This window comes from Lathyrus oleraceus, chromosome 3, assembly GCF_024323335.1.
Source record: "Lathyrus oleraceus cultivar Zhongwan6 chromosome 3, CAAS_Psat_ZW6_1.0, whole genome shotgun sequence".
NCBI lineage: Eukaryota > Viridiplantae > Streptophyta > Magnoliopsida > Fabales > Fabaceae > Lathyrus > Lathyrus oleraceus.
The window spans coordinates 255919293-255930521 of NC_066581.1; the positions used below are offsets into that span (position 1 = coordinate 255919293).

The 11229-nt window shown below is 37.3% G+C and overlaps 2 long non-coding RNA genes across 3 annotated transcripts; one reads left to right on the top strand and one right to left on the bottom strand.

The window, feature by feature from the left end:
* Positions 1 to 4438: 4438 nt before the first annotated feature.
* Positions 4439 to 6825, top strand: LOC127129134 (uncharacterized). 2 transcript variants are annotated; one of them, XR_007806186.1, is made up of 4 exons: positions 4439 to 4842; positions 4984 to 5188; positions 5512 to 6248; positions 6439 to 6825. It is a non-coding gene; the product is annotated as an uncharacterized LOC127129134 (long non-coding RNA). The 2 variants fall into 2 exon arrangements; XR_007806185.1 differs by having other exon boundaries at positions 5512 to 6825.
* A 1169-nt stretch (positions 6826 to 7994) lies between these two features.
* LOC127129135 (uncharacterized) lies at positions 7995 to 9459 on the bottom strand. Its single transcript, XR_007806187.1, has 2 exons — positions 9289 to 9459; positions 7995 to 8274 (listed from the first exon to the last, which is right to left on the bottom strand). It is a non-coding gene; the product is annotated as an uncharacterized LOC127129135 (long non-coding RNA).
* Between the last annotated feature and the right edge of the window lie 1770 nt (positions 9460 to 11229).

The window sequence follows — 11229 nt, forward strand, 5'->3', positions numbered from 1 at the left end:
TCGGGTGCCATGTCAAGATTGTATTTATACTGACAAAGGAAAGCACCAGCCAAGTCTTCCCAACTTTGGATTCTCCTTTGCTCCAAAGTCATGTACCTCCTTAGTGATGCCCCGCTCAAGCTGTCTTAAAAACAGTGTATGAGTAGCTTATCATTTTCAGTATGGGCAACCATTTTTATGAAATACATCACCAAATGGCTTCTCGGACAAGTATCACCTTTGTATTTCTCGAAATCAGGAGTTTTAAATTTAGCTGGGATGACCAAATTTGAAACCAATCGCATATTCATGGCAGCCGAACCAAAGATATTGTTCCCCTCTATAGCTTTAATTTTCTTCTCTAAAGCGTGAAGCCTTTCTGCAGCAGGGTCCAGAAGAACCTTAGGTTTTGGTGGATCCGGTACGTAAAAATAATCGTATGGATCATTTCCATCCACTTCTGACCCATGTTGAGTGGATGCATCAGAAGGCTCCACATGATCTCCATCGCCTTTGTTCCTTACTGGTATATGAACAAAGCTTTTCCTTGCATGAGTGAAGCTTTCGTCCTGATTGACTAGTCCTAACGTGCTAATATGACTGTCATTCTTCCTCATTCCAGCTTCTGCTTCCACAACCCTCACTCTTTGGGCAATTGCTAGCATCGTCTCTAGTAACTGGTCCATCTTTTCCTGGATAGCGGTGATGTCTGTAGTTATTACGCGTCTCGTATCGGTGTTGATTAGTCAGAGTTATTGGATAGAGGGTGAAAAAGTCGTGTAAGTTTTTTTTTGTTTTATGGTGAATGATGCATAATGGGGATGCAAATGTCATGCATATTTTATTTTTAAGGAATCGTTCGAGTTTCATTAGTCATTAGTAATTCAGAGAAGTAAGAAATATCAAAGATAGAGTGATATTGAAGCAACTTAAACACCATTCATTCAAATACATAACATAGGGATCTAAAGGCCCCAATTCAAATACATCGTCAAATAACAGAATACAAAAAGTGAAAATTAAGCTGCAGGCTTTCTGGCTTGATGTTCTTCCAACTCCTTCTTGAATCTTCTTAATAATTCTCTACAAAGCATGATGAAGCTGATTATATCAGGATGGTGCCATCCTCATTCAGTTCCTCAATTGCATCCCTTAGCTTCCACGGTATGTCCTCAGCTGCCCAATTGCAGAACTCCACCAACCCGTTGAGCTTTGCACGGTACTTATCTCTATCCCCTTGCAAGAAGTCGATGGTCCTTTTAAAGGATTCATAATCTTCAACCACATACTCCCTTTCTTTCAACCATATAGAGTTGTCTTGGTGCAACGACTCCAACTGGCCCTTCCAATAACTGGAAGACTCCTTAGCATCCCTTACTTCTCGACATTTCTCCTCCCATATTCTGGGTGAGACTCTAAGGCTTCGGTGGCTATATCTTTGAGTCGGCGTTCTTGATCTGCTTTGGCCTTTGCATGGCGAATAGAAATAGTGAGTTCTTTTATTTGAGCCCCAAGTGTATCTCTTATCATCTTGTTTTCTTTAGTGGCCAGGTGCCACCAGTGCTCATTTTCTTGACATTCCTTCTGGGTTTGCTTTAGTTTACCCTTGAGAGTATCCATGCAAAGATCAGCTTGTTCTAAACCCACATTGACCTTTTTCCTTTTATGCTCTTCTTTGTTAAATTTTTCCACATTTTCCTGAAGCTGCACGTCCTTTCTCTCGAGTTCCCATTTTATTGTGTTTTTCTCATTAGTGACTTGTTGGAGTTTCAACTTCAGCTCTTCATTCTCTTTCTCTAGCCTTGCCATGGTGGCTCTGAGTTCCTCGACCTCCTCAATAGGGATATGTGTGGGTTTAGGTTCAGGAAGAGGTACAAGTATCCTAATGATGAAAGGAATTTTGATCACCTCCACCCTTTCCTTACCCAATGGAAGTATGGTTCTTTAGCGATCCCATTAATCCTCCATAAATCAGCTTTTCCTTTCCGATTGACCTTTTTCCAAGCCTCTCTGATCCTTTGGAATAGGCTAGGATTCTTAACCCCTAAGTCAAGCAACAAAAAGGCTTCCAAGGAGCTTGCATCTGGAGGACCCTCCATTGGGTACCCAAGTTGTCTTATTGATAAAACTGGGTTAGAATTGACACACCCTTGAGTTTAATGAGTGATAAATTGGGAAAGTACCCACAACTGAATATGATGTCCATACCAATATATTCCTTGGAATACCAAGAAAGATCATCGGACCGGAGTGATCCTAACCTCTGAGGCCAACTAGCGTCTGTTTGTTCCATGAAAACATATGTCTTTGGAAGATACTCCAAGAACCACTGGTATAAGAGAGGAGCACAACAAGAAATCATTCCCTTTTTCTTGGTATATCTATGGCTCATGTAACAATAAACATCTGCTAACAAGGTAGGCACTGGGTTTTCTGTGAGGAAGACGCTAATAGCGGCCATGTCTACAAAACCATCCATGTTTGGGAATAAGATGATGCCATAGATAGCCAAAGCGATGACAGAGTAACAAGCATCCCAACTTTCCGCCTTCAACAAGGTATAAGCTCTCTCCAAAAGGAATTTCAGTGGGAACCCTTTGGTATTTCCTCCGACCTCTAGGTTAGCCTTAGCCTCTTTCTTATCCATGTGAAAAGCTTAAGCAATGACTTCGGGTTGCAAGGATTCGTCCACCCCCACAAACAACGGCTTATTCTTCATGGGAATCCTAACAAGACGCTCAAATTCTTCCAACATTGGTGCTAACTGAAAATCTTGGAATGTGAAACACCTTAAGGGTAAGTCATAGAATTGAGCCAAAGTGATGAATGTTGTATAGACCACCTTTTGGTTCAAGATGTTGAGAAAGTTGCCATAATTCTTCCCAAAATTGATTATGTATACTGGGTTCATTTGAGAGACAAAATCAGACAAGCTTCTTAGATCGGGCTCCTTAAACCTGAAAGAATAAGTGCTTCTTTTGTTTGATTCCATACCTTTTGAATTCCTGTAACTTATGATGCTCAGATTCCCTGAAAATAAAATAATATTAATGTTATGTTATGAATAATTTTTTTATGCATGTTCTCAGTATCCCAAACATAAGCAAGTCAACATATGGGCCATAAGAACAGGTATCTCTGATCACTATAAACCCCCTCGGGAAGGCACTAGAATTGGTAGGTTTCCAGAGTCATCAATTACTGTTTAGGAATGTCATTGCCATGATGAAGGCTCATCTGGTAATGACGTACCCAAAAGAATCTCGCCTGGGTGAGGTTTTTGTATCGTTCCAAACAAGAAGACTCCTTGTGGGTCTTTTCTACGCAACTCTCGAGTCCAAGGTTCTAACAAGGTTCTTAGAGTCGTAGAGCAAGGTTGGAAATATTATTGTAGAGTAGTAATACGTCCAAGGGATCTCATATGATTAGGGCTTTCGTATTAACCCAACAAGTCTGCAACTTCGTAGGTTAATACTATATAACCGTCGGATAGAGTGGGTTAAAAGGTCCCTAGAGTCACTGATCCAACTTGAAAATACTATCATCGTGACGAAGGCTCGTCAGGCAATAATATCTCAAGAGAATCTACTTTAGGCAGGGTCTTCGTATCGCCCCAACAAGGAAGGCTCCTTGTGGGCCTCTACTACACAACCACCATCTTAATCCTATGGTTTTTCCCAGACTCGGATATAGAGCCTATCTCACAAAGTTCCAATAATCAGAGAGCCCCCAATAGCAAAATAAGAATCAATTAACAAATCACAAAACAATAATTACAAAAAAACAATAATAACAAAATAAAGATAACAAACAAACAAGGTTAACATTCAAATGGAAATTGAACTAAGTTAGGCTTGACTCTCTCTTGCTTGGAGTAGATTTTCCTCAGCAGAGTCGCCATCTGTTGCATCTTGAAAAATATGATTCCTCGCGATGGTCGCAGAAAAATTGTTCGAACAGAGTCTCCATCGAACTTTATTTATTCCAATGAAGGAATAGGAAAGTATCGATAAAACCTCTTAAATAGAGAATAATGGTCGTCGCAACCATATTCGGGTTCGGGAGTCGATTACGCAAGGGGAAGGTATTAGCACCCCTCACGTTTGTTGTAATCAATGGGAACCTTTTAGTTTAATTTGTGATTTAAATGTTAACTGACTGTTATTTGTTTTCTTCGAGTGAATAAAGATTGAAAATAGAGATGGATGGAAACCTCAAAAGAGGGAAAATGGTGGTTTTTTATTTGTTGGAGAACGATTACTCGGATAGTCGAGTAAGGCAACTCGTATCCAAATAGTCGAGGAGAGGAATCGAAGGCTCTAGACCATCTCTCTTTTCATCCTTAATTATAAAAGGATTTGATAATTGTTAAGGTGTTTTGAATGGATGACGAATACTCGGATAGTCGAGTAAGACAACTCGTATCCTAATAGTCAAGAACCAAAACAAACTGAAGCTCACTACCAAACGCTACATTTTATCCGTCTCCTTTCCCTATAACCCCAAACGCTACATTTTATCTCTCTACTCTTAAAACTTCTATGCACAGAACCGAAACAAACTGAAGCTCACTACCAAAGAAAATCTAAAGCGAACCATAGAACATTTCTTGTTTTACTATTCAAAAATCCGCATACCAAATCTACAATATTTGTTCAGTATCTCAACTGAACGTAAACAGAATGGGACAAGCAAGATGATCATCAAACCAAAACGATTAGAGGAGAAATCTCAGATTTAAACAATCACGGTTTTTAAGCCAATATGAAGAATATGAACAAAGAATGAAGGGGAAAAGGGTAAACTGAACCTGAACGAAAAACGCACGTTTCCGATAAGCGTGATTATCAGAACCGAATCTTGGTAAACGCTTTCTCTCCTTCTTTTCCTTGCAAGTCCTTTCTTCTCTTCTTCTAGCTTTTCTTTTCCTTTATGGTGGTTTCTTGTTTGTATTATGTTGAGAGGTTAAGCTCTTCAAACTTTGATTTTTGGTGTGAAAATCAGAGTTGAGATATGGTATTAGCCGAGCTTTTAGTGCAAGGTTCAAGGGGAATTTCAGCAGAGGTTTGGTATCGGTCTCCTCCTCTTCTCAATGATTGGATTCTCTTTATTTATAGAGGAGATACGAGGTTTTGGAATCGTGTACGAACCATGAGCTGGAAAAATGCAACAAATCATTCTGTTAGAAAAAGGATGCTTCTCAGATTTGGTATGGTCCCCCAAATGATGGTAGTACGTATGAATTTTGTTTGTAGTGAAATGCGTGGCCATTTTTGCTGAATCTTTTATTGAACTCTTACTGCTGTAAAACCTGTACTTGCTGTGGTAAGAAACTAATTTTTACTGTCATGTATTATTCAATCCTTAAATGATGTATGATCCTTAGTTGTTCCTTAATTCAAAGGACCCTATTATGTTATTCTTATTTTTATTTGGATGATGATGTTTGGTTTCTTCGCAGTTTTGACGCTTTACGTAATATTGTTTTGATAATCTAGGTCCTGTGACAACCTCTCTTTCTGCATTTTTCAGGTTGCATTACAACTTTAGACTCATGATTCCGTAAGTTGTAACCTCCTATTAGAAGGCGTCTTGCGCAAGGGGGAGTTTGAAATGTCCTGAAAAGATAACTATATGGAAGTAGCCTTACTCCAACACCATGGCCAAACGTCGTGCCATACCAACCTTTGAGGTCTTCCTGGCATTATGTTCTTGAACTAGAAATCAGTAGGATTAATTAGGGTCACTTGTATGTTTATGCATTGGTTTCGAGTGTGGTTATGGAAGCATGGTAATGTTTGTAAAATATTTGGCTTGGAATATCATAGTATCGAAATGAACCTGTAATTGATTTACGTTTGCAATGTGATGGTGTGTTTGGTTCTAATTTTTTGACAGGTAAATCATGTTCTATTGGTTGCTTTGCTTATGTTTCGGCAGGTATGGATCATTGGACAATTTTAACCAAGGCTTCAAGTGGACTTCAACTTGTGTCCTGTAAGTCTAGTGTGTCTTGCAACTGGTCCTGATTACCATACCACACCTGGTTCAACAGCGTTCGTGCGTTGGAGTCTTCTTGGCAAATCTGCAGAAATCATAATAACAAGATTAACTTATATGTGCTATTATACCAATATGTACGCCTGAACTGGTTCTACAGCAGGTCTTCCATGAGCGAAGGGTGGGATTTTAATCAATGTATTTTTTGTGCTGCAAGCCTCGGGTGGCTGGTTCATGGCAGGTCTTGGTCGCCTTCATCCTGTCCTCGGGTTAAGTGGCTTGTTCATATTTTTTACACTTATGTTATGCTTTCCTAGATTGTGTTACATTTTAGCCTCATGGCTCCATGTATTGGTTGTGATTTAGGAATGTATTGTGGCTAAGAATCCATCCACGTGTATCATGATATTGTCATTCCAAAATTATTCAAGCTCTGTTCATGGTTTGCCTTTCTTGTAGGTTATACGCATGGTGGTGAGACAATCATGGTGTCAAGATTAGAGTCCGAAGCACGCGTCCCTCAATGGCCAACCATAATGGAATTTGAAGACATGATTAGAATTAGGATGGTAGGTTTGAGAGTTAGGATGAGAACAAAGTTGGTTCAACTTTGGCCAACATTACCAAATTTTGTAGTTTCTCTCAAATAATAGGCCTTTCATGGTTTTGTAATAAGTAGTGTTATGCTTGCTGGTTTTGTGATGTAGGATCCGCTATTCCGCTGAATGCGTTTGTCCATTGGCTTATGTTAATCCTACCACTGATCATGGTTTGAAATGGGATGATTGTAATTGAAGCAAGTGATTGTATGTTGTACTTGTTGATTTGTAAATGAAGGTGTGATTTGGTATGTGACTCATGTTTTGAAGATGACCTACACTTTTAAAATGAATCAAAGTGAACCAAGGATGGATTATGAAGGAATAACAAGAGGAATTAGGTTTTTGGATTGTAACATGGTTAAGTTGACTTTGGTCAAAATTGACCAAAAAGTGAACCATTGGCCAAAGTCAACCTTTGGTCTAAACCCATTTTTTGTATCTTTCTCATGTATGGACACTTGTAAATAAATGACGTTGGTATTTTGAACGAAATGAGTTATGCCTGGAATTTTTTATGAATGAGTAGCCTTGGTATTGAATTAATTTGATGGATTTAGTCTTTTGTGAATCTTGTATGAACTTGACATTTGAAATGGTATGGATTTAATATGAACTAAATGATGAGTGGATGTATTGATGGACTTGGTGAATGAATATATCTTTCAACTTGGGCAACATTAAGACTTGAAGTGTATTGACGTTTGGATGAATCATTAACATAACTCAAAGGGCACAACCATAACTTGAATAGTCTTGAAGAAAAGATTTTGGTGAGGACCAAGTGGCATAATGAACTAGGACCTAACTGGACATTTATGGGCCAAGAACCAATGGTGGTGACAATGACATGGAGTGGTCTTGAATAACCTTGACCAAATGAATCCAGACACAATATGAACCATGTATTTTGAAGAGGCTAAATGAACTAGCTCGACATGTACTTAGGCCCAATACCAAAGGACACAATTATATGATGCACTTGTGGGAGCATGAAGCTTATGAAATCAACAACAAGATGGTCCACAAGCAAGAACTTATGCACAAGAGGTTGGGTGAAATTTGGCCAAGTTATAACACCAAATCACGATGTTATGAATGATAGAACTAGGGTTATGGGTCTTCATGATGGCATGGACTATGGCTAGGATTTATGGACATTCTGATTAAGTGTGGATCCCCAAGTTAGAGTTTATATATTATAACTTCTGGTTACGAATGCTACTGGAAGTTTTCTTTTAAAATCGCCTGGACAAAATTGGGATGTGACAGACTGGTAGGCAAGCTAAGTCACCATATATATTAAATTTTTTTTTTAAACTGAAGAGATTTTATTTTAGGAAGTTAAAACCCTCAATAAAATGTTAAAAATGTGTAAAAAAAATATATCAAATACTTCCATGAATAAACAACATATAGATCAAACAAATACCTGCAACAACCTTTTCTATATTAGTTCATATATGCAACAACATATAAATCAGGCCAATGTATAATTTAGAAATTTGAGAAATGTAAAAGTAGCAACCGAACAACAACAACTTCAGGTGGCACATATTTTCCAACAAGAGGTCTTATCATGGCAAGTTGACAAGTAAGTGGTCTCTGCGTAACTCTCAGGCTATTGAAGACTTCATTGATAATATGAAGGTTTGTTGCAAAGTCATTTGTGCATACACTTCATCTATCTTTGTATCTGCCATGATCCAATAGAAATGATTAAATAGTTAACAAAACAAAAATGTTAAAATAAGCATGTGAGAGAATATGAAACAAGGAAATCAAAATAAAAAAACAAGTCTTACAGGCATAGTAAGATTATGAAGTTGACAAATAAGTTAGGGAGGTAAACTTAGATCATGCATGCAAATAGGAAAAGATGATATAAGTTTTTAAATGGGATACTTTCGGGGAGGGAGATAGAGAAGGTAATAATTAATTCATTAACCTGCAGCAGTTAAAATTATGGAATTGTCTTTAGGAGTAAGTTAAGCATTAGTTTACACAAGGGTCATTATAATGGAAGAATAAAGTCAGTTTTCTTAATACAACTCAAAGTATTTAGAATCACAGTCAATCTGACAAAATCACGGTAGGATCGTGGTTTTCTTGAGCTCTAAAAATTAGCAGCCCATTGCATCAGAAAGACGCATATCAAGTACATGAAAAAGAGACAATTATTATTACTTTAATACACACCATGGTTTGAAAGAGAGCTTCTAGTTTTATCATCATATCTGTCTCACATGTTCATTGTGACCTAGTGGAAAGTAGACCACGTGACTTCAATCAGTCGGTAAAGAAATAAGAGGACCAACACAAGCATGCCAAAGTTCTGAATCTATAACCAGTTTTTCTTCTTAAAAAAAGTGCATCCTAATGTCACCAACATGTTCTAGATACTCCATAACTTTTACCTAAAACCCTCAAAGTAAACAAAGAAATTTTTACATGTTTTAAGCCAAGTCAAGATCTTAAAAAAAGAAAAGTCTGAGAAAGTTGTAGATTAAAACCATAAGTTTATGGAATAAGTGGCCCCACAAAGAACAATAAATTCCCTAAACTACATAAAACATCCTAATTGAGACTCATATATGAAAACGTAACCGTATCTGAAAACTCATATCAGAAAAATCTGAAAATCAATTATTTTTTGGGATCATGGTCTACAAAAACTCGATTAGAAAAAAAATCAAGAAAAACCTTGTACCTCTTGTCTTGAAGACCATTCTTTATCGCCAACAGATCTGAAAAATCAACAACATTGTACCTCTCGTCTTCTTCACTTCTATGGATTACAAAAGCAATGATTTGCTTTCTCTCCTTAATGGACTTTGCCCTACTACATTACCTCTTCTTTTTATTTTTATTTCAAATTAATTAATTAATATAACATTAAAAAATTCCAGGTCAATTGTTAAATGGCCAGCATGACAAAACTTAACGTTTTTTTTATGAAAAACTAATGCAATGGACCATTTCATGTAACAAAATGCCAGTTAAGAGACTACTTCGTAACAGTTTTTAGTTAATGGACCAAAGCGAAACATTAAATTAAGTTAAATGACCAAAAATGTATTAAGTCATATTTAAAGTTAAAAGTTAACAAAGTGGACTAAATAGGCTAACATAATAGTTTTGAGGGAATAAAATATAATGATTATTAAATAAGGGAACAAAGTGTAAACTTAAATTAAGTTAAAGGACCGCGACACTTTTTAGAATTTTTTACTCAAAATAACTCAGTTTTCAAACAAATTTCAAATCTACCATAGTTTCAAAAGAAAAAATCTTAAGGCATAGGCGTCAGACCAATTGGCACCTACCCTTAATTTTTAAGAGGGGGTGCCAATTGAATTGGCAACAACACATAGTGCTGCCAATCCAATTGGCGCCCATGTGTATAAAGTAAGAGGAGGCGCCAATTGGTCTGGCGCCTTAGTGTAATGTGCAGTTTTTTAATAAATAGAGGTGTTGTGTGATTCATTTTTCCACATCTCTTTTCGTCATATTACAAACATGTTTGATGTTCGTCGCTGTAATGGAAAAGTGATTTATTCGAGAGATAAGCCTCCGATGTTGATGCTCTTCTAGAACATATATCGTTTCGATCAACTAAAGAGGGAGCTGGTTCGTTGATTAGATGGAAAAATAGCAGAAGGGGAAAAAATTAGAAGTATTGAGACACTCGATAGTATATTTGGTTGGGTACGAGTAAAAACTGATAAGGATGCTAGGGAAATGATGTTTGGAACAGATGACATCAGTTTGATTGTTGTAATCAGTTAGAAATGTTGTTTTTAAATATTGTGGTTAAGTATTTTCATCTGTATCCGATATTTGTTTTTTGTGTTGTTTATTTAGACTTGTTATGTGTTAAGTGTGCTTATGTTGGAGTGATGTTTGTTGTTAACCTTGTTGTAACAAAAAGTTAATGTTATATAAAAATCCAAGGTTACAAAAATTGAAAGGAGGTACTAAATTATGATGCAGAGGTTGCTCCTAGATTAGATCATTTGTTTTTATTGTGTCCGGATTGACGATATATACTACATAATCTTATCATTTTATCAGTCACATCCCTTTCTATTCTAATATGTGTGTTGTTTGGCCGTCCTATTTTCTTTCTTTGCATCTCATCGTTGTGCCAAACTATGTCCCTTCATATGGAGGCTAGTATTCCTCCATTGCTAGCATTGAGAAGCTCTTGTTATAGACATTCATGATGGTAATGGCCTTGTAAACATCAGATAGATGGTCGTAAGCGTCCTGGCGAGTATGTGCGCATGCCGCAATGACATGAGAGCAAGGAATACGAAAGGCCTGGAACTTTCCACAATCGCACCAACTTCTGTTTAGTCTGACAACATAGGATAAATTTGGCCTCCCCTCGTTGTGGTCCATTATTTTCTGTACACTGATATTTTGCCTATGACGGACAAAGATTATAACCGCGTGTGTGCTAGCTTTAATAGTTTCCTCTTTCATCACTTTCATACAACATTCACTGAATAATTGACCTGACATTAACACTTCACTCCATCTTTCACCTCTGGTTGCGAAGGTAGATGCCAACCTAAAATAGGTTGTTTTGACCAATGCGGTTATTGGTATATTTCTAATACCTTTGAATACGTCGTTCATGCATTCC